The sequence below is a fragment of the Plectropomus leopardus genome, chromosome 24 (genome assembly GCF_008729295.1).
Source record: "Plectropomus leopardus isolate mb chromosome 24, YSFRI_Pleo_2.0, whole genome shotgun sequence".
NCBI classification, from domain to species: domain Eukaryota; kingdom Metazoa; phylum Chordata; class Actinopteri; order Perciformes; family Serranidae; genus Plectropomus; species Plectropomus leopardus.
Window position 1 is genome coordinate 5,157,497 of NC_056486.1, and position 20,600 is coordinate 5,178,096.

Consider the following 20,600-nt stretch of genomic DNA (forward strand, 5'->3'; position numbering starts at 1 on the left):
TAGAAAGTAACTAAGTACTTTTACGCGAGTACTGTACTTGTGCACAATGTTGCGGTACTTGTACCTAACTTGAGTATTTGCATTTTGTGCTATTGTAGACGTCTACTTCACTGCATTTCACAGGGAAGTATTGTATTTTTGTATTTGTATTTATTCATTTTGCACAGTTTAAAACTTACAGAAAACAAAAATAACAAGTAATATACAGTGCAGGGAGAGGCAAAAAACCCAAAAGGCTTATTTAAAGCCTCCACCTCAAACTTTCTTTTCTAGATTATTAAAAAACCCAAAATACAGGAATAACACAAAAATATTACGATTATTATTACTACTATTTATTGCAACTGTAGATCGTGTAAGCCTCTCACATGCTAAATTTGTCCTCAGGAAAAATAAACTGAAGCTTTATTGAAAAAAAATATTTTTAAACCAAACATATTTAAATATTGTAGTTTACATCTGTTTAAATGTAGCTCAAAATTCTTGTTTGACTCTTTTCTTTTTTTTCTTTGAATATTATATTTTTTTAACTTACTTCTGATTGAGATTTGAATATGAAAAAATGTTTTTCTTTTGGTGATGTATTAAACAGTACCGGAAAAAAGTGGGTAAAATGGTTAAAAAAAATGTCAGAAGTAATCATGTAATTACCTTGACATATTTGGTATCTTTGGAAACTTTAAAATAGAATTCACAATCAGTGCATTCAAAGTTATTACAGTGCTTACATCTTTTATAATTTTAAAACAAGTTGTTCACAGCTTAAACATTTCAACGGACAGTGCGGAGCAATGTCCACTAGATGGCAGTCAAGTTTTTTTTATAATGCATTTATTTTTCAATCAATTCAGTAAACCTCTGACAGTGACATCACCTCTGTGTTGCAGGTCAGATGGCCATAGCAAAAAGTTGCAGCAGATGTGGGAGACTTTTGGTGGAAAGATGCAAGAAAAAGTTGAGTAGATGTTTGTCTTTGTTTCTTTATGTCAATGTCATTGCCCATTTTATTGTGCTGTCCCAACATTAAACTACTTGGGAAATGTTTTCCAATGCATTAAATGGTCAGTTTTATGACTTTAACATTAATGTCTGTACTGTAGATCCTGTCGCATTTTGCAAACTAACTGGTTTATATCACATAAACAGAAACTCATGTAAAACCCTAGACTGCTTTTAATATTTTGGCTGCTTACTTTACAGACAGAGGGGGCTCACTGTTTTTCTAACAGATGGTGCTGCAGAGTTTATGACACTTTTGGTCCACCCTGGCTCTTGACAGCACCCCTACTGGTCTGAATGAAACCTGTAACTTGTTCCCGTCTACAGAGCCGCAGCAGAGTCCAGACCTCTGGATAGCGGGCTGCCGTGAACCTGCACCATCTCTGAAACCTGACCACTGAAGCAACAGCAGGAATCCCAATATGAATAAAAAGTGAGAGGTAAGCTCGAGATTCATTTAGTTGCATTAACTTTATTCCATGACTTAGCTTTTGCAAGATAGAAGCCCACTTAAAATCGGTTTTTGGACCTTTACGCCCCATCGTTGACAGACTATACCAAACTCCATTCAAAAATTAAGTTGTTTTTGGTGTCAAGCTTTCCGGAAATAATATTTTAATATAAAACATTCCACAAACCTGTTTCTAGGGTCCGCTCCTTAATTCGGCGTACATCTACCAAGCAGCAGTTAATGCATTCACATTTTTTTCTGGAAAACAAATCGTGCAAAACGCGTGCATTGGTACTACAGTAAAATAAACTAACGACTTTTTCATGTTAAGATCTTTTGGTAAATTGCATCGTATAGAGAATCCGTAATCAACCAAGCAATGCTCTACTTTCCGATCTGATTTGCTGTTGGTCGCCACGGTGTGTTATAGCGGAGCAAATGCGTGGGAAATACACGAAAAGTAGTCACTAAAATTAAAATGTCTGCTGCGTTGTGTAGTGAGCTGCAGGTGCTGGTTCATCAGCATTGAGAAACATTAAAAGTTCTTTTTATGGTAAATGCTGATTAAAAACATACATTTAGTAGAGTTTGACATACCAACTGTTTAAGCAGTTTGCAGAGCAGCATTAACTATTATTGACATTTTACACTGAATCATGCATGATAAGTTAAAGATTTGCCATTTGTATGATAATGTGAAAATATTTGTTGATCCTGTAAAGCAAATGCAGTTATGAATAGTGATGATTTTGCCCTCAAGTTTAAAATGGCTTCATGTGCACATACAGATTACCTACATAGGTTTAAAATGATAACAATAATAGCAAAAAGTAACAGGCTGAGCAACTAACTTGTGGAGCCAAAACTATCTTATCCCATTTTTCATTTTGTTATGGTATTTCTCAATCACACATATAATAATAGTTTATCCAGGATGTATTCAACCTTTAATTTGAAAGTTTTACTCTGAGTGTGCTATTTATCAGTATCTGATTTTTCATATTTCCATACCTTCTTGACATTTTTGCTGAGGATAATGGTGTATGACGGTAGTTGTGTTGAAAAAAAAACAAAGAACGAAAGCTGAGCTACTGCTGATCCTTGCAGCGAGTTTGTCATTGTGTAGCTTACAGTGCTATGTTTTTAGCCTGATTTAGACAAGTCTTGCAAGGTAAAATACACAATGCCCCCATAAAATAATGAATAGAAATAAACGCCCTTCTTACTGGATGACGCTTGATGCTGTTGCTGGTAAAGATACATCAGTGGGCTGAACGGAGGTGACTGAATAAAATCCTGTGGCGAATAAGCTGCTTATGTAGTTGGAAGAATTCATCCCAAGATAATGATATATGTTGCACTACTCCCAAACAGGGGCATAGGCATTTTTATTTTTTAAAAGTCCTGTAACATTATCCCCACGACTCCATCCATCTTTCTCAGTTTAACTGCTTGTTGTACCAGTAGGCTGACCTCTGTTGGCGCGTGATGTGCACGACAATACATCGCCTTGATGCAGCATCTCTGTATCAGTTTAATAGAAAGAGGAGTGTCTTTTTGACTGTATAGAAAATGTACCATTTTTTCTGTAAACACCCAAGTATACTGTAATACCTTAATACCACCCAAGCCTACTATTTACTTTGTTTAGTAATATAACTTTTTATATATATTTGAGGGACATGTATGTGTATGACATATATCATACACAAACATGAAAAGGTGACAACTCTATAATAGCTGGGTTCATGACAACTTTGGGACTTGAAATGAAGGTTATTAATTTAAATTCTTCATATTTCCCTTTTTGTCAGCTTTGCTATTGTTCATGCCACAGTAAAAAAGTGGAAGCCAATGGATTTATGACAGTATTGGAATCTGAAATGCAGGTTATTACCTACTTAAGTCAACTTTAATCCATCATGTTTCTTTTTTGGAGTGGAAATCAGTGGCCGAGGAAGAAAAACAGATCCAGACACGTACAATTCTATGCTAACTTTTGAAAAGTAGTAAGCAAGCGGTCAAAAGTAGACAAAGACCAACCATGTAGTAAATATCATAGTATTTGTTAGGGTTGGGGGGATCAATACAGCATAGTATTGCAATTTTTTGTAGTTGCCGAGTATCAGATTTTCATCATGCAAATTGTTAATAATTGCAAATAAAAATTAAACATTTGGAAGCCTACAAAAATAATAAAATCAAATGCTTTTTCAGTCCAGTTAAACATAGGTCCAAAAATGGCTATATATCGCTAAAAACATATCACAAAACTCACCCTATTGTGAATCTAAAAATTGCAATAATTTTGTATTGTGACTTAAGTATCATGATAATATCGTATTGCGGTTATTCCCACCCCAAATATTTATCAAAAGTGTATGGTCACAGACATTACTGTACAGCAGATTTATTTTTTATTTTATTTTCCGCCACTTTTCAAACATCAGCTGACTGGAAACAGAGCTGCTAAGACCCCTCACTACATGCAAGTGTTGGCTGCTAATATATAACCCCCTAAATGGAAATGGCATTAAATCATTAAACTGAACGCCGGAGTGTGTTACCCACAGACCTCCGCAGTTTCACATGAGGTCAGGCTGAAGTGGAAAAGGAGAGAAAGATGGATGAGGAGAGAATGAGTGAGTTTAGTGCTGAGGGGCTGATGGACAGGCGGCTGGGCGTTAAGGTTTTCTCCACTCACAGAGCCCAGAATTCAGAGTCAGAGATGATGTGTGTGTGAGAGTGTTTAACCTTTATTTATTCAGGGAAAATTGTTATGTGGTATTCCAGGAAAACTCAGCAGAAAGCCACAGTCATCCAACATCGGTGGATGAGAATTTGCCATTTAGCAACTTTATGGGACCATGATAGGAGTTGCTGTGGAGGAGAGCACACATTTAGGAATTCAACCCTTTGAAACCTGAGCAATTTGGCTTAATTTCTAAAAAAAAAAAAATCTATAAGGAAAGAAGACGATGAGAAACAAAAAAAAGAGAAATGACCAAAAAATGAGTAATAAATTTGTAAACAAAACAAAACAAAAAAACCCTGAAAATTAGTTACACCAACCAACAACAACAAAAAAAGGAAAAAAAATGTTATAAAAAAGAAACAAGATCTGGAAAAAGTACATAAAAAAATAATAATTGTGCAACATAATTTTAAATAACTAATTATGATAATTATAAAACAGTTTTTCTCGAGCTTTTCCTGGTTTTCCGCAGACATTTTTCTCTAGCTTTTCAAAAATCATTTTCTGAAACTTCTCATTTCTTGCAATTCATGCAGCATTTCTTACCAAGTTGCTCATTGCCTTTTTCCCCATTTTTCTGAATGAAATGGCACCAGTTTGCTCAAGTTTCAAAGGTTCAAATACTTGTGAAAAGTGTCTTAAAGCAGCATAAAAAAGTGATGTCGCTCCAGTTTTCAAATGGTTATTCAACCAGCAACTTTTCAATCCCAAGCAAATGACAGTTTTTGAAAACCCTTGATCAAGAAATAGCTCAAAGGCTAACTGCTCCTAAAACCACAATCTCATTTTTACATTTCTATTTCTGCATGAGTAAATAAACAAGATAGGAAGTGTAAATAAAACACCTTTTTTTAAGCACTAAGTCGTGTTAACTTGATATCTTATATTTAGAATATTTCTCACATTAGCATTTTTCCTAGAACTCTCCGTTTAACCTGCGTATGATTTTTTAAGTGTCCTCACTGGGCTGCCTGTCTCACCTCTAAGCTGCTCCTCTACTCTGTGTGTGTGTGTGTGTGTGTGTGTGTGTGTGTGTGTGTCTGTGTGTGTGTCCCGTAAGCACAGTTTTATTGCTCCAGTAGAAAGGTAAACCTCGGTGACTGCTGGGTTTTTAAAAAATCAACACAGCCAAGTTTGTTTAGAAAGGAGTGAGCCGAATGTTTGAAGCATTAAAAGTCAATATTTCTTTGTGACACACAGACCTGTTTCACAGTGGAGCGCTATGTTCTGGACAAGGCAGCCATTGAGGGCTGTGACGCGTGTGTGTGGGGGTGGCGGTGGGGGGTCAGGTGCTGGTTTTGGGGGTTAAGAGTTGTTGGGTAACCGCTGTAGGCCTGCTTTGCAGCTGGCCATGGATTAATGGAAATCAGTGGAGATTAACTAATATGCTTAAAGCATATAAAAACATACAGTAGGACCATAATAAGCTGTTCACTTTTAACCACGTCTCCTATAAATGAAGCTATTATGGAGTTAATGTAATTCCTTCCTCGATTACGTTCACCCACATGTCTTTTCTAATCCAGAAAGTGTGATATTGTAGCTCCAGCAGTGTATGAGTACAATACACATGATATTGAAAACAGGATTAGCATCCTATGTGTCACATGTGGTTAAGGTTGAGCTACTAAAGCCTACTCGGTTAAAGCTAGAATTAGGCATGGGCGGTATCACGGTATTTGGGTATTAAGAAACCCCGACGGCGTTATTTTAAATGCTGTCAGAATTATAGACCCTCATCTTTGTATCAACTTTATACTGGAGGATGTTTTGCTTGCAGTGCGCATCACGTACCCTGGAGGTAACGGCCAGGTCACGCTGCATGTGCGAGCAGTGTGTGTTCATGCTGGCAGTGTTTGTTGTTACAGCGCTGCTGCAGAGCTGGATACTGTTATAACGACGGTAATTTCCACAATTCAACGCACATTCGCCACTCAATTATGAAGCAGTACATGCTACTTCATCTTCAGCAACATGGTCCTGCAAATGTTTCACAGTAAAATGCCTTGTGTCAACAACTGAAGGGATTCTGCTGACAGAAACTCTGTCAGAGGGCTTTTATTTTGAAAAAGAAACAGAAAAGGTTGAGTGAAACAGATACTGTTGTATTTCTTCATGTCTGTGACAGATAGAAATTGAAATTGTAGTAAAAGGTTGCATGGAGGCAGTACAGTTATCTATTTTTGCTGAAATCTGGCTCCTCGAAGGAAACTTTTGTTGACATGGTTGAGGTTATCGTCACTTTATCGACAAAGACAATTTTGATCATGCCTGGCTGATAACTTTGAAAGCTTGTGATTAGGAGTGAAAACTCAGCAGAAATAGCTGTGGGGTTTTGAAGGTTAATAGGCAGATTCACTGATTTTTTAAATTATATTTTTCTGAGACTGAAATGATCGCTACTAAAGATATGCAATCAAATATGTACAACACAGATGGTACAAAAAATGCTCATAACAGCTACTTGATTTTGACCCAGTGTGCTTGGGGGTGGACGCACCACAAATAATTTGAGTTTTTCAAAATGCAGTCGCACTCAGAGGTCATCAGAGGTGGCTGAATGTGCTGTAAACTAGCAGTGATACATTTTCAGAAGGTGACATAGAAGTCACTCTCATATTCACTCGTTAAGTTGACAGCTTGGAGGCTGTCTTTTAGCTCCCCTGAAGTGTTCTCTGTAATGTTCAAACCTGACCATCTCTCAGTGATCACGGTTTGGGTTTTCGCTCAGCACCCCCCTGCGTCTCACTGTGCCTGTAATCATTCAGCCTCAGCGGTGACAGGAGGGCTGTAAAAACAGAGCCGGAGGAGGTCATTCTGAAGTTTGCACAGGAACGAGCCATTCATCGTCTCAGGGGGGTTTGGGACTCTGCTGTGGTGAGACGGAGGCTGAGAGAGATGAATGTCCTGCTCTGTAAAGGTTGGGGATGAGGCCGGGAAGTGTTATTTGTCTCTTCTGCTCCGCTGGGCACACGGGAAGCTAAACGATCCTGTCGTTTTTCACTGGATATGATTTATCGGTGCCATTAATTTCTGAATAGGAGGTCACCCCTTCTCCTCCTCAGATAGGCACATCAGTAGCCGTGCCTGACTGGTGTCGCTGTCAACAGTACGTAAACCTGTCACACTTCTGGCTTGTTGACACAGAGTGTGTCCATGCTAAGACAGTTAATTTGGAGACATCATGTGTGAAAAGGACATATGTCCACAGTAGTGTTGAAAGTTTGTTTGCACGAAGATCTCCATCCCCAACCAGCCTCACCTTATCACTTTCCAGAAGCTCTCTTTTCTATATCCATGCTATAAAGCCCAAGCTGTTATAAGATTTATTCACTCTGAGGCCACTTTTGAAACTCTCAAACTGTGTGCAGTGGACAGAAGGTGAAAACAGAGAGTAAACTCATCTCTGTGGTGGCTCATTATTGGGTATACCTCCGATAATACATCCACAGTACACCTAGTATCTATGTAATAAACAGTCCAAACTAAAGGTTCACTTGTGCCTTGAGTTTAAATGAATTTATCACAGAAAATTAATTGATGCATCACATTTTGGGGTCAAATATAATCCAGAAAGTTCTGGTCTGTTAATGTGTATGCTAGGCTAATCCTGCATGCAAGATTTGATCTGTAAGGGATGGTTCGGGTCTTGTGTAGTGAGGTTGTATGAGGTACTTATCTGTAGTCAGAGTATTACCTACACAGTGTTACTTTTGTTACTTTTGAAATGTAATAGGTTACAGATCATTGGTGACCCTGTTGAGAATGTAATAAGTTATGTTACTGTTTAAATAACTTCATCAAAGTATTGTAACTTATTACCTTTGATAACTTTTCTAACAAATGTTTTAAACTGGGCGATAAAGCTGAAAATGTCCAGAAATAGGCTATAACAAAAGAAGGAGTTTCTGCACAACAAAAGTTTGAAAAGAAACAAAATTAATCAGTGTGAATTCCTGACAACGTTAGATGGTAATACATCGTCAATCCTATTATTATTTCAACTATAATTTAGCATCTGTCTGACGTAAGACTCCAACATCTTTCTGACGTCATATTGACGTCTGGTGCCAACTGGGTTGGAAATCAATGAGTACGCTTACAAGCACAAAATAGTCCTGTCACTGCCCTTGTTCAGAAAAAGAAAGTATTCCTACTCAGCAATTTACATGTCTAATGAAAATGAATATTCCATTAACACTCCTGTTTACATACAGCCTTGCATACTCTGAAAAACGTTTCTTAATATGTTGTTTATCATGTAAAAATATGGAAAACTAGAACAGCTAGAGCTGCTTGTTATTTTGCTTCTTTGTATCAAAATAGGATTTTTCAAAGATTTCTATCAGTGGCGTAATTTTTGGACCATGTGCAATCTCAGCCTCCCCTTTCCAAATCCTTCAATATCTTTAAAAGTAGGTGTGTTTCTACTTCTGACCAGCAGTGAGGGCTTTTCTGCATGCATCTCTACCCCAGCCTGCAAACTGTTAGTGAGTTTGTGTACAATGTATCCATGACAACGCACAGAGCTGACTGTAAAGAGACAGCAGGCCGTGTGTCGCAAACTGCAGTAAAACCCAAACTGAGGCGTATATTTTGAATTGGCTGTATACATGCCCAGATAATGCCTTTTAAACCTTAATAATGCCAGGATATCCCACATGACTTAATTGGAAAATGCTAAATTTGGAAAATGGCCTAACTCAGAATATTTAAACAGAATATGCTGTTTATATGTGTCACATTAAATTCAGAATATTGTCATATTAGGAGTAATAGGGGGAAATTGGTGTGCATATAACCATGGCCATTTTCTGACAGAAAGGTAAAGTGGTGCAAATATTGTAAAAATAGTGTATACTTTAACTACATCTTAGCCACATGAAAAAAAAAAAATCAGTACATTTTGCTGCTGTGTTGAATTACAGCCTGCTTCTCCAAACTGGGACGTGCTGAAAGACATCTACTGCAAGTTATTCACTGACTATGGATAAATGCCTCATACAACGTTGCTTCAAAAGATCCAAACTATCCCTTTCATAAGAGAGAATCTTCTTTTTCCTGTCTTTATTTCAGCCATAATCTCCACTACTCGCTGTGAATGCTGTAATACACAACTTCATCATGACTCCAAATGCGCTGGCATGCTAAAGTAAATATGACAAATGCATCTAAAACCAAAAAAAACTCTCAGGCACGAGGAGAGAAGTGCAATTTTAGTGCTGAATTTGATCGACCTCAAAGACCCAAAGAATCTCAGTCAACACATACAGCGTGTGGCCCCTTTTTGTCATTGATGGGTCACATTGAATCAAATTTACCAGTAAACAGTGCTGCTCTTTCTGCTGGCCATCAGGTGACTCTGGAGGCCAAACTGGGTTTCTTTGTTTAGACAAACATAATGTTTGTCTGAGCTAATGGCATTTGCTGTTGACTCTGCCTCCTCATTCATTTGCACGTTGATGATACTGCAGCTGCGCTCGACCAACACTGAGGCTCGTTTTGTATCCAATTGACCTCAGATCACTTTATGGACGCTGATTTAGATGCAGATAGTTAGTTTAAAGAAGTTAGCCAACAGCTTTCAGCAGCTCAGTAACTCAGTGCATTTAAAATGTTATAAGAGATTTAAGGCTCTGCTTTGTACCAAAAGAAACTGTGCACAAAGTTCATTTTTGTATGAAATCACACATAGATCCATGAAGAAAATATGTTCAAGTATCTATTTTTGAAATAATGAAATACAGAAATTTTGAGTTGAAACTTTAATGTACACATGATATCCAGTGTAAATATGCTTCAGTGAAACAAAGCAATAATTTCTGGGAAAGTCTTCAATAGCAAAGTCACATTAACGTTGAAATAATTTGTCATTGTATATTGAATGTTGACTGCACACTGTAACATCTATCGAAGAATGATACCATCAGCATAAGATCTGTTCCCGAAGGGCCTCGTTTTCACTGTGCAATTTTGTCTGCGATTAGGTACAATCTTCGGGGAAAATGAAAGCTCAAATTAAACCACAAAGGAAGTGAGTCAGTCAGTGGGTCCCGATCAGGCAGATTGCGTGTATGCAGCCTGAGGCAGCTTTTTGTAATAGTTTTTCTGCTCGATGCACCTTGTGTTTTTGCAGGAGCGCTGTGTGCACTTGGAGTTTAAAAAACTTTAACTCAGAGGGGAAAAAGTGTCCTACGTCATTGGTGTGTTTTTCCTCACTGTCCAGTCACATGAACTGAGTGGCCGGCCCTCTTTACTGCATTTTAACATTTTACGAACCATAATTAGGCCAGACGACTGTCTAACTGCCCCAAAGCAGCCTGTTGTCATTCCAAAGTTGTCAAATACCGCCGCTTTTGAAGTGCCCTGGCGTAAGATCTTGACGCCAAAAGCTAACCTTAGCACCCGCATGATATGCTGCTGGACAACATCAGCGTAGAGCGCGGCTGAACAGAATCGTTTTCTGTGTTATTAAATGTCGCCAGAGGACCGTATAGTACCTGCTGCAGCAGCAGGTGAGAACGTGGCTGGATGGAACCTGTCGCATGGTGCGAACAAACCCAGGACTCTCATGTGGGAGTCTGATGTTCACTCTCGATTTGAATTTAATGTTTTCTCAACACCTTTCTATGTTCTATGCTCTTTTTTGGGTAATCCTAACCATCTGCACCAGCATGTGAGTTTGTCCCGCTCATCCCGTAGTTGTATACGACCTGTGCGCTCTAGAGATATCCTCCAGTAACGCATTGCGTGTAGGCAAGCATATATACAAAAGCGCTCATGTTGCAGCTGGATAGCAAGTATGTCTCCAGCCTTACTGTGCACCAGTGAACATTAAGACAAACCATCAGAAAACATTTCTGTTAAGAGCTCAATGGCTAAAAAAAAACAATCTTACCACATATAACAAGTTTGTTTCGACCTCACTCCCTCTTAACTTTAGCTGTTTGTTTACATTCATCCCCATCCGTTTGTCTTCTCCTGCATTGTGCTGAACAGCCAATCAGAGCATTTTCTTTCACCAACGGGCTCCACAGCCATCACTACCAATTCAACATCCTGAATCGGCAGAAAAAAAATGTGTGAGAATCGATGAGGGCCAACAGTGCAGGACACACCACCTAACTTCCCACAAATGTAATATGAAAGAGAAAAATGATCTTTGGGTCATTGTTGTTTGCTTATGTACTGATACACCTACCAATGGGTTTGAGTCATCTCTTTGGAAAAAATCAGGGGTTTGGGCAGAGCGGGTCAAAATGTGTCAAAGCAGCACTTACGTTGGGCCGATGGCAACGGCCTGCGGCCCAACGTAGGCGAACAGCTGACTGTCTGCTTGGTGTGTCACGGCCTTAAGAGTTTGAAATCTTGTGAGGTTGCAGCAGTTGTTGAATTCAGTGAAGACCTTTGATTGGTTGTTGGAGTTTTATTGAATTCTTGAATGTTTCTGTATCCTTTTTCTTTTCTCTCTGTCTCCGTATATGTACCAAATATGCATTTGCTTCCTATTTGATTCTGTTTTTGTGCATGTTTTTTGCGTGTGAAGCACATTGAGCTTACATTGTATGAAATGTGCTATATAAAGACATTTCATTACTGAAATTACTGGACTTGACCCTTTTTTTCTTTTGGCATTCTGGAACAGTTTCTACAAGGATGTTTTTACTAGTTGTTTTGGCTGTTTATGACTGTAATCTCACCCAATTTATTGTTATTTTTTATCCAAAATCTAAATCTGGATCTCTCAAGGATAACAACACAGACACACACTCACACAGGGCAGACATCCCTCTCTATTCAGAGTTAAGTTTGCTCTGCACAAACAGGAATGCTTTGCTCCCCCTCAGCCTCCCCCATCACACACACACACCCCTTCACTCCCCCCCTCCACCTCCCTACACACACTCTGGTCAGTGTGCCACTGTGTGCCGATGTGTAACAAGTTCTCATACCTCTTTTCTTTCTCTCTCACCATGTGAAGGGTCTGTGCCAGCCGTTTGCCTCCCGGATCTGTTTGGTGATGAAAGTAAGTTTATTTTCCTGTGCATATATCTGTGTGTTTAGTGTGTGTGCGTGTGTGTGTTGGCTGGCTGTTTCAGGGCAATTACTTATTCTTTTGTGTTTTGTCCTTTCTGTCTTTGTGTCTAAGTCGCCCACTTTTTGTGGCTGTTTTTCTGCCTGTTTTTCTATTTCCCCTCTGAATTTCTTCTTAGCGATCTATAACATGACCCCCGACCTCTCCCTTCCTCCGCCCGTTTTATCCCACCCTCAGCGTGTATCGCTGTGTGTCTGCCTGCGCAGACTACATGTTGCACAGACAGACATGTGTTCACATTGGAGGGAGGGGGGGTTCAGGTAATGTGTAGTGGATATTTCCTTTGTTCTGTCTGAGTGCTGAAATTGGCTTGGGGCTGGTTTTGGAGAGAAAAGCAGAGGGGAGAGAAGAGGAAAAGCCTGGATCAATAGCCTCAGTCTGGATTGTAAAATTATGTCTGAATGGGTGTAATTTTTTTTGGAGCCTGCCTGTTCAATAGATACATAAGAGCCACATGTTGCACTGATTGTAACCTCTGATACTGATGGATATTTTTGACTAGAAGCAGCACCTGGCAATTTTTGGGTAAAAAATTGCAATTATTTTCTCCTTTTCCCCCAAAATAATTGCTGGCACCTCTCATAGATGACTAATAGAAAGGTAGACAAACAAATATTTAATTTGTTATTCTTTTTTTATGATATTTTTTATGAATATTGAGGTATGAGTCATGAATGAAAAATACTAGTCATATCTGGCATCACAATAATCTCCACATGTGCTTGTCTGCAATAAGGACTACAATTTACAAGGTCCTTCTCCATGACAACAGCATCACTTAATTATATGCAATGGATTAATCAGTCAAACACCAATACTGTTAGTCACACAAGAGTATCAAAGATAAACACAGCTGGCGTGATAGCAGTAGATCGATTTATTTTCTGCACTTTTTGCACTGGGCAGCACAACAAAAAGCATCCACTCAAAGGTACATTTAAGTAATAAATACAAGGAGAGCTTTGGCTCACAAACTAATCATCATACTGAGATAATACAACCCAAAGCAATAATTTGTATTCTGCAGCTCACGGTTATTAGATACACTTAAAAATGGTGCCTTGAATATTTTTCTCTTTCATTTACAAGGCATCCTCAAGGGGTGGACAGTATTGTGTAAACACTGTTAAAAATCCAATTAAGTTAAATACAATAGCTATGAATCATATTACCTTTGTGAAGCTTATTATGGTACTCTATTTTAAAGACTGTTAAAGGTTGAATTTATCCTCTTTGGTAGCAGCCTTTTCTGGAGCTTTGAACCTCATCTCATGGCTGTCCTCAGTGGAAATTACCTGTTTACACTTCTCTCTATATGTATGCATCTTCTCATTATGCATATACATTTACTACAGTCATCGACTGACAGTCGACCCGCTCTGCCCAAACCAATGATATTTTCTAATGAGATGTCTCAAACACATTGGTAGGCATATAAGTAAATAGGCAAACAACACTGACCCAAAGATCATTTTCTCTTTCATATTACATTTGTGGGAAGTTATTACAGTGAATGTAATAGCTATTGCAAATGTAGTAGCTAGAGAAATATGTATTATGTTTGTAGTAGCAACTGCTATTACGTTTGTTGGAAATGTATTACATTTGTGGGTTTATTACATTAAAAACTGCAGATTTGTATATGTTTCTGGGCTGTTATAATGTTGGCAGGTGTAAAAGGCCTTGAAGAAATTTCTTCAAATTTGGCACAAGTGTTCTCATGAATTCAAGGATGATTAGAATTTGGTTGGCAAGGGTCAAAAGTCAAGGTCACTGTGACCTCATGAAGCACATTCATATGCAAATTATGACAGAAACTCACACAAATGTCTAGCAGGACATTATAATGAAGTGATCATATTTAAACTTCACTGTGACATCATGATGTTCTGCAAAAAACATTTTCTGGCCTTTTCTCAAGGTTATTACTGAAGGACAGAAGGGGTGACATTAGGTCAGATACTGAACTGGTGACTCTAATCTTAAACTTTGTGACTCAGAGGAAAGATGTGTGAGAAGCGTCCATGTTTTCACAGACATGGACGTGAACTGTGTGCAATCTGACATACAACTGCAAAGCAGCAAGTCCAGTTTATATTTTAGCCATAAATTTTGACATGCACTATTTATGTCTAAGATTCAGATTTAACTTTTACTTGTGTGATTTAAAAACAAAAGATATTTCATGGTTGGAGGGAAGCCTCAGGCTCTAAGATTTTCATTGCCAATGACTGCTTCTCTCCACTTGTTGCACACATGTTGAGAATAATGAGCTTGGACTTGGATAGAGTTGGCTCAGTTCTTAAACATAGAACATCAATTGTGTGATAACAGATGTTTGTATTGCACTGTGTATATTCTGGAGAAAGGTGCCGTCTTTAATACTACTTGTCATACTGTGGGTGTGAATTCAGTTGTATTATACCTGTTTTAGGCTGCAGTTTTTAGTGGGATTGTGGTGCAAGTGATGTTTGCACTTTATGTGGCTCTTAGTCAAACCTTTTGCATGAATTTATCTTTTTGACCTGCACTGGTGCTTTTGTGCAGAGATAGTGGATGAACTTGGTAAATATTCATCTCTTATTAACCTATTAATACAAACATGTGTCAAGGGGATTTGTAACAGGGCTGCTGGATATGCAAAAAGATCATAATGATTATGTGATTTTTGCTAAGGTTTCTACTAAAAAAGCATCTGAAATATGATTTTTAAGCCGAAGCATCTCCAATGCACCACAATACTTCACTCATAATGCTATTTTGTGACACATCTAACCTTCATGTAAAAATTACAGCTCCTGCAATTTGGATAATGTACTTGGTCATAGTGTGATTTCCATAATATTTTGATTAATTGATTGTGCAGCCCTAATGTACGGCCCATGCGTAGTGCCTTATTTATAGCTTACAACAACTGTTCATTTAAGATTTAAGTGAAAACATCCTTTCACTCTACATAATCATAACAGGGTTCCCATTGTCACTGAATTCCTGGAAAACTTATGAAATCTGAAATACTGTGTTCCAGGCTTAGAAATGCTTTTGAATTAAGTTTAAGTTTTGAATATACACTGTTTTGGTTATCATTTTCATTATGTCCATAAAATTCCCAAACATGTCCAACATCGCTCAAAAATACATTGTATTTAACATCTAGTGCTGCACTGTGTGACCGTGGACTGAACTGGTGGTGTTTTATCCCCAAAAGTGCCTGGGAAGTGCTTGTTCGTAGGCGTACTCATTTTCAACTATTCAAATAAAGACATGGAAATGGGGTAAAATATTTTGGAAAAATTCTGGTTTTGAAAACTCATTGATAAAAGATGTGAGAGCCTGTTCAAATAAAAGTGAACATTTAAACATTTGCTAAAGGCATTTAAACAAAGTTTTATGTTGGAGTTTGTTATATTCCAAATTTTAAGTATTCACAGAAATATTTTTATTTTTATTTTAAATGCATATCGGCCCAAAATATCTGTTATTGGTCTCATTGACTACTAATAATCGGTTTCCGTATCATATCGGCAAAACCAGTATCAGTGGACCATTACTATTTTGAGTGTGTCTGCTGTCGGTGCGGGCAGGTATTGTAAGGAATGGTTGGGTTGACATTTTTGGTCGTGTCTAATGACTTTCACTTGTTAGTAGAGCATTTTCAGTGAATGTAGAAGTTATACATTTAGTGATACGCCCTAATTGTGTCTCGTGAAATGGAGTCCACAATGAGATAACCGTGTGAGGCGGAGAGGAGCGAGTGGAGATAGGAGGAGAGGGATCGGTGCAGCTGTGTGCCTCTTTAGGATTCCTGCTCTCTACCTCCTCTCGCCGGGGCCAAACCGGCATCATTAGGTTTGGCAAATTACCCAGGCGGCCATTGTGGCGCAGCCATGGCACGTTAGTGTGTCTTTTTAACTGTGGCTAAACTCAGTCTATTCACTTGTAAAAGAGAGCAGGCATTGGCAGATAGTTGGCAGGTTGCACAGAGAGGCCATTCACCCCGGTAGGAAGGAGCTGAGAACACTGCCTCGGAAATGGTCCTCTCTGAATATTTTGATGGAGAGACTTTGGATGCCCTCTCAGTGTCCGTTTGCTCCAACCAAACTGACTATTGATAAATGATATTATTACTTTATAGGTGAGGGCTGCTGTCGGGTAGGAGCTGATAACAGGGAGATTTTTAGGAATTTGTTGTTGTTTTGTGAGAGCTTTTTCTTTAAGGAGGAATCTGGAATCAGGTTGTTCGGTGTAAGGTGGAGGTGATGGATTCACTGTTTCTTTTAATGATATTTGGATGAAGTTCAAGTACAAGAGGGTTTAGACAAGAGGCTCATATACAAAGGTCAAACGCTGCACTCTCTCCTTTTGTCTTAAATGCCACGGAGGAACAAGTTTCACAGCCTTGAATGAGCAAATAATTACTTGTAATTAATTTCCCTGTCATATATCACCTCCGTAAAGAGGATTTGTCAGGATTTTAATGAAGCACACTTAACATGTGCACCCAGTGTCTCAGCATGCTCATTTTGTCGCCTGTGTAATCCTGGTGGAGGTGTTATTAGGCATTTTCAAGGTCTTTTGTCGTCTGATCACGACACATAACTCCCTATAATAGTGGTTTTGTAAGAAACGACTGAAGAGGTTTTGCTCATCCTGACAGAAAAAGAAATAGCACCTTCACAGTGTCAGTGCGGCTGCCCCTGTTGGCGCATTCAAACTTAGTGAGCTTAGTGGTCACATGACTGTTAAAAAAAAGAGATTCACCCATGCTTTACTCTTCACTCCATCGAATCAACTCATTCATATATAAGCAGAGAAGGTATCCAAGTGACACACACCATGGGAGGGCCATCCCTTTGGCTCCTGAAAAGACTCAAATGTTCTTCTGTTTGTCTGAAGACAAAGCCAAGAGCGCTTGAAAAGAAAGTTCTTGAAATAAAGAAGGGAGGCTCACAAAAAACATTCACATCTCATGTTACTTTAATTCTTTTAACTTTAAATTTTAAGATCAGTTTCTTTCTCCAAACTTTAACGTCCAATAATTGGCAAAACGTTGTCTTCTGGAAGAAAAATGAGGAGTTACACAAAAACCTCTGCAGTGTGTAAACTTTGTACAACTGTGATGAAGTGCTGCGGGAACACTGCTACACAGTCCAAACACTTGTTAATGTGTCACTGCAGTTTCACTGGAGACTCTGGAGGCTGCAGCTAGCTCTGCTAACCTTTGTGGCTTTTTTTTGTTTTTTTTTTTTTTTTTTTTACTTTTTTTTCACCAGTCTTCTCTGGCTTTTTTTCTCAAGATTTAGTGGATTATTTCACATCTCAGGCCTTGAAAAGTACTTGAATAAATCAGTCTGAGAAAGAAAAATCATCCTTTGGTTGAGGGGGCAGAATTTGTATGCAACAAGAGGTCAAAATTTGGGATGCACGACATTGGAGAATAGCATTTGATTGATTATGCATATATAATTTAACCTTTTCACCATACAGGGTTTGTGTGTTTTCTAACTGCAACAAATCACATGCTGGTGATAAAAGTCAAAGTGAAATAAGAGGTGAAGGTAAACTATCTATATATAGGCATAGGTTTTAAAGAAGTAGTTAGCAGTGAGCTGTTTTTGTTAGAGTCTCCAGAAGTGATGGACAACAGACTATTCTGCAGAATAAGGACACATTTAATGACCGAAAGACCATTTATAATCATCACTTTGGTCAACTTAACTTATTTTACTTATTTTTAGTGCTTTAGTGAGTCGATTCTACCACATTCAGAAGATCTGTAGTCTCATGAGGATTGTAGCAATTACTGCAGTTGTGTCTTTTCCCAAAATCTAATTTAGGAGTGGATGCATATTGCAGTATGCATGCAATTGTTTGCAAAGTAATTATAGTATTATTATGGTGTTATGACTGGAAGAAAAATGAACTTCTCAACATGTTTAGGGTGGAGCACACTGGCTAGTGTAGATCTGACAGTTTCAGCTTCTTAGTTTATGCAGAGTCTGCGAAGCTTCATGTGATGTTTGAGTGAGCTCTCAGTCTCACACAGGGATGAGAGGCAGAGTATATACCCATTATTTAACCAGGATGGTCCCATTGAGATCAGAGACTTTTTTTACAAGAGAGACCTGGCCAAGAGTCACAAGTGATTGAGGAAAAACAGAGCTGCAATCGATGCTTACAGAAAAAGTATACACCTTTCGTATTTTCCTTTATTGATACAGTAAAATCAAGTCTTAAACTTTATGCGAGGTGGCTGTCGGAGGGTTAAAACCTTGGCAGTGCTCCTGTCCGTGTGGAGGTCACATGTTGGCTCCGTGTTCCTGTGGTTTTCCTCCCACAGTCGAAACACATACAGGTCACATGAATCAAACACTCTGTATTTCTAATCTCCTCACAGGTTGTTAAGGCTTTATGGTGTTTTTCCAACACGGGCAGCGACATGAATGAATGAATGTTCTGACGCGCTCATGGCTCCAGGAAAACAGACTCAAATTTTTTACCTGCCTTTACTTCCTAGTTTTTGGTCAAAAGCTGATTTCCTCCTAAATCTTAAATCGTTTCTATGTATCTGCTGGTTTGAAATAACTTAAATTTCATTGACTACTTTTGAACACTTAATCAGCGTTGTGTGAACCTGTTTGGCAAGGGTTTAAATGTAAGGGATGTTCATCGATATGTAAAAGTCCAGCACTCCAGTTTGAAAATGACACATATTTACGTTTTCTTTACAAGTGACCTCTTGTGGTCATTTTCGTAATGTCTGTCCTCTCATAAGTAAAGAAGAAGTACCGTGATATTTTTAAAGTGCTGCAAAACCTCTCAGGAAGAAGTTCAGGGTGGTTTGTTGTATACACAAGGTCTCAAATGTCTGACTTTTTGACAGTCGAGTGCTGTGAGCATGCCGTCTCCTACCTCAGTCAGTGTGGTTTGTTTTAGCCATAACTTCAACGATGATTTTTCTCCAACCTGAACAAAGTAATTTTAATCGAATAAACTGAACTGTAGCAGAGGTGGCATATCTGAAAATGCTCATGTAGATCATTTGAAGGCCTTGACAAATTACTTCTTTATTTAGGTATGGAGACTTGTTAATCTAAGCACGCAGTTTTCCTCTTTAACTAAGGCCGACCACAGAGTGAGAATCTGCGTCCGCACATTTTCTCCTGCCCCTGAAGAATCTGACTGACATCTGCTGCTGCTCCCCCTCACTGTACTGAATAGACAAGTCCCAGAACACTAGGCCTCTTACTGGCCTGCCTTTGCGCGGTGAGAGGAACATGGCCACATAACAAAAGCGAGGCCAGCGGTGAAGGCTCTGCTCCTGTCGCTTCATTAAGCAGCAATGTCAGACCCAGCAGGTTGAAAAACCTCTGCCTCTACACACATTCAGTGCTCCCGGTGAGCCGTAGACAGGCACACATTCAGGCCTCCATTCTGTAGAGCACGTAGCAGCTGCAATGAAACTAGTTTAAGGGTTAAAGGAGAGTGGGAGAAGCTTAACAAATTTGCTGAACTGTTGCTCAAAGGAACATATTTTTTGCAATAAATGTGAAACTTAACACTGAGTAAATGGTTGGTTGTTTTACAATTTTAAACAAATTTGTTTTTCAGTTTGATAATGAAAGGTGCAAACTAGTCCATCTTATTGGTGGCTATGGACTTGACTGCTGTCAGTGCAATTTGCTTTCATGGTTTAGTTTTGACTGACAGCTTCTTTCAGCTGTTCTGATTGACATTTTGGCTGCCTGTCGGGATTAAAAAAGCACAGAAACAGGATTCAGAGACTGATGAGTTATGGTAGAAGCTGCTATAAACATCACTCCTCTCATACTTCCATGCGTCCTTTATGTTGGTATAGATGCAGCCAAGAGATGGACTAGAGGGCGAAGTCAACACACAGTAAGGAGTGAGGGGACGGTGCAAGAGCTCGTAGTAATGATCCTTTTTACAGTGGCAGGATTGCAGACAGCAGCGGTCTGTGAGTCCATGAAATACATTGCGACAAGTGGACGGAGAATTCTTTTTACTATGTTATTGTTTGTTCAGCCATGTCAAAATATCTTTGTCATCTCCTGTGTTTGTATCAAGCTTTAACAAAGCTAATGTGCCCCCACAACCTCAGGGGATATTGTTCCTTTTTTTCAATATCTGAAAGCTGAAAGCTGTCAGAAAACATGTATAAATACAGACGAAAGAATGCAGAGTACAAACAGAGGGCTCGTTTGTGTCCCTATACGTATCTCACCTTGAGCATAAATGAGCCACAAAGCAGAGACGAGGAGTGGGCCACAGAGGTGTGA

At 38.8% G+C, this 20,600-nt stretch overlaps 1 protein-coding gene across 1 annotated transcript in view; it reads left to right on the forward strand.

Annotated features, from left to right (window-relative positions):
- Positions 1-12,158: 12,158 nt before the first annotated feature.
- The window catches only part of LOC121962663 (semaphorin-5B-like), a 28,668-nt gene continuing 20,226 nt past the window's right edge, over positions 12,159-20,600 (forward strand). Inside the window, exon 1 of the mRNA XM_042512908.1 lies at positions 12,159-12,231. The gene's annotated coding sequence lies outside the window, so the exon portion shown is untranslated. The remainder of the gene's footprint in view (positions 12,232-20,600) is intronic.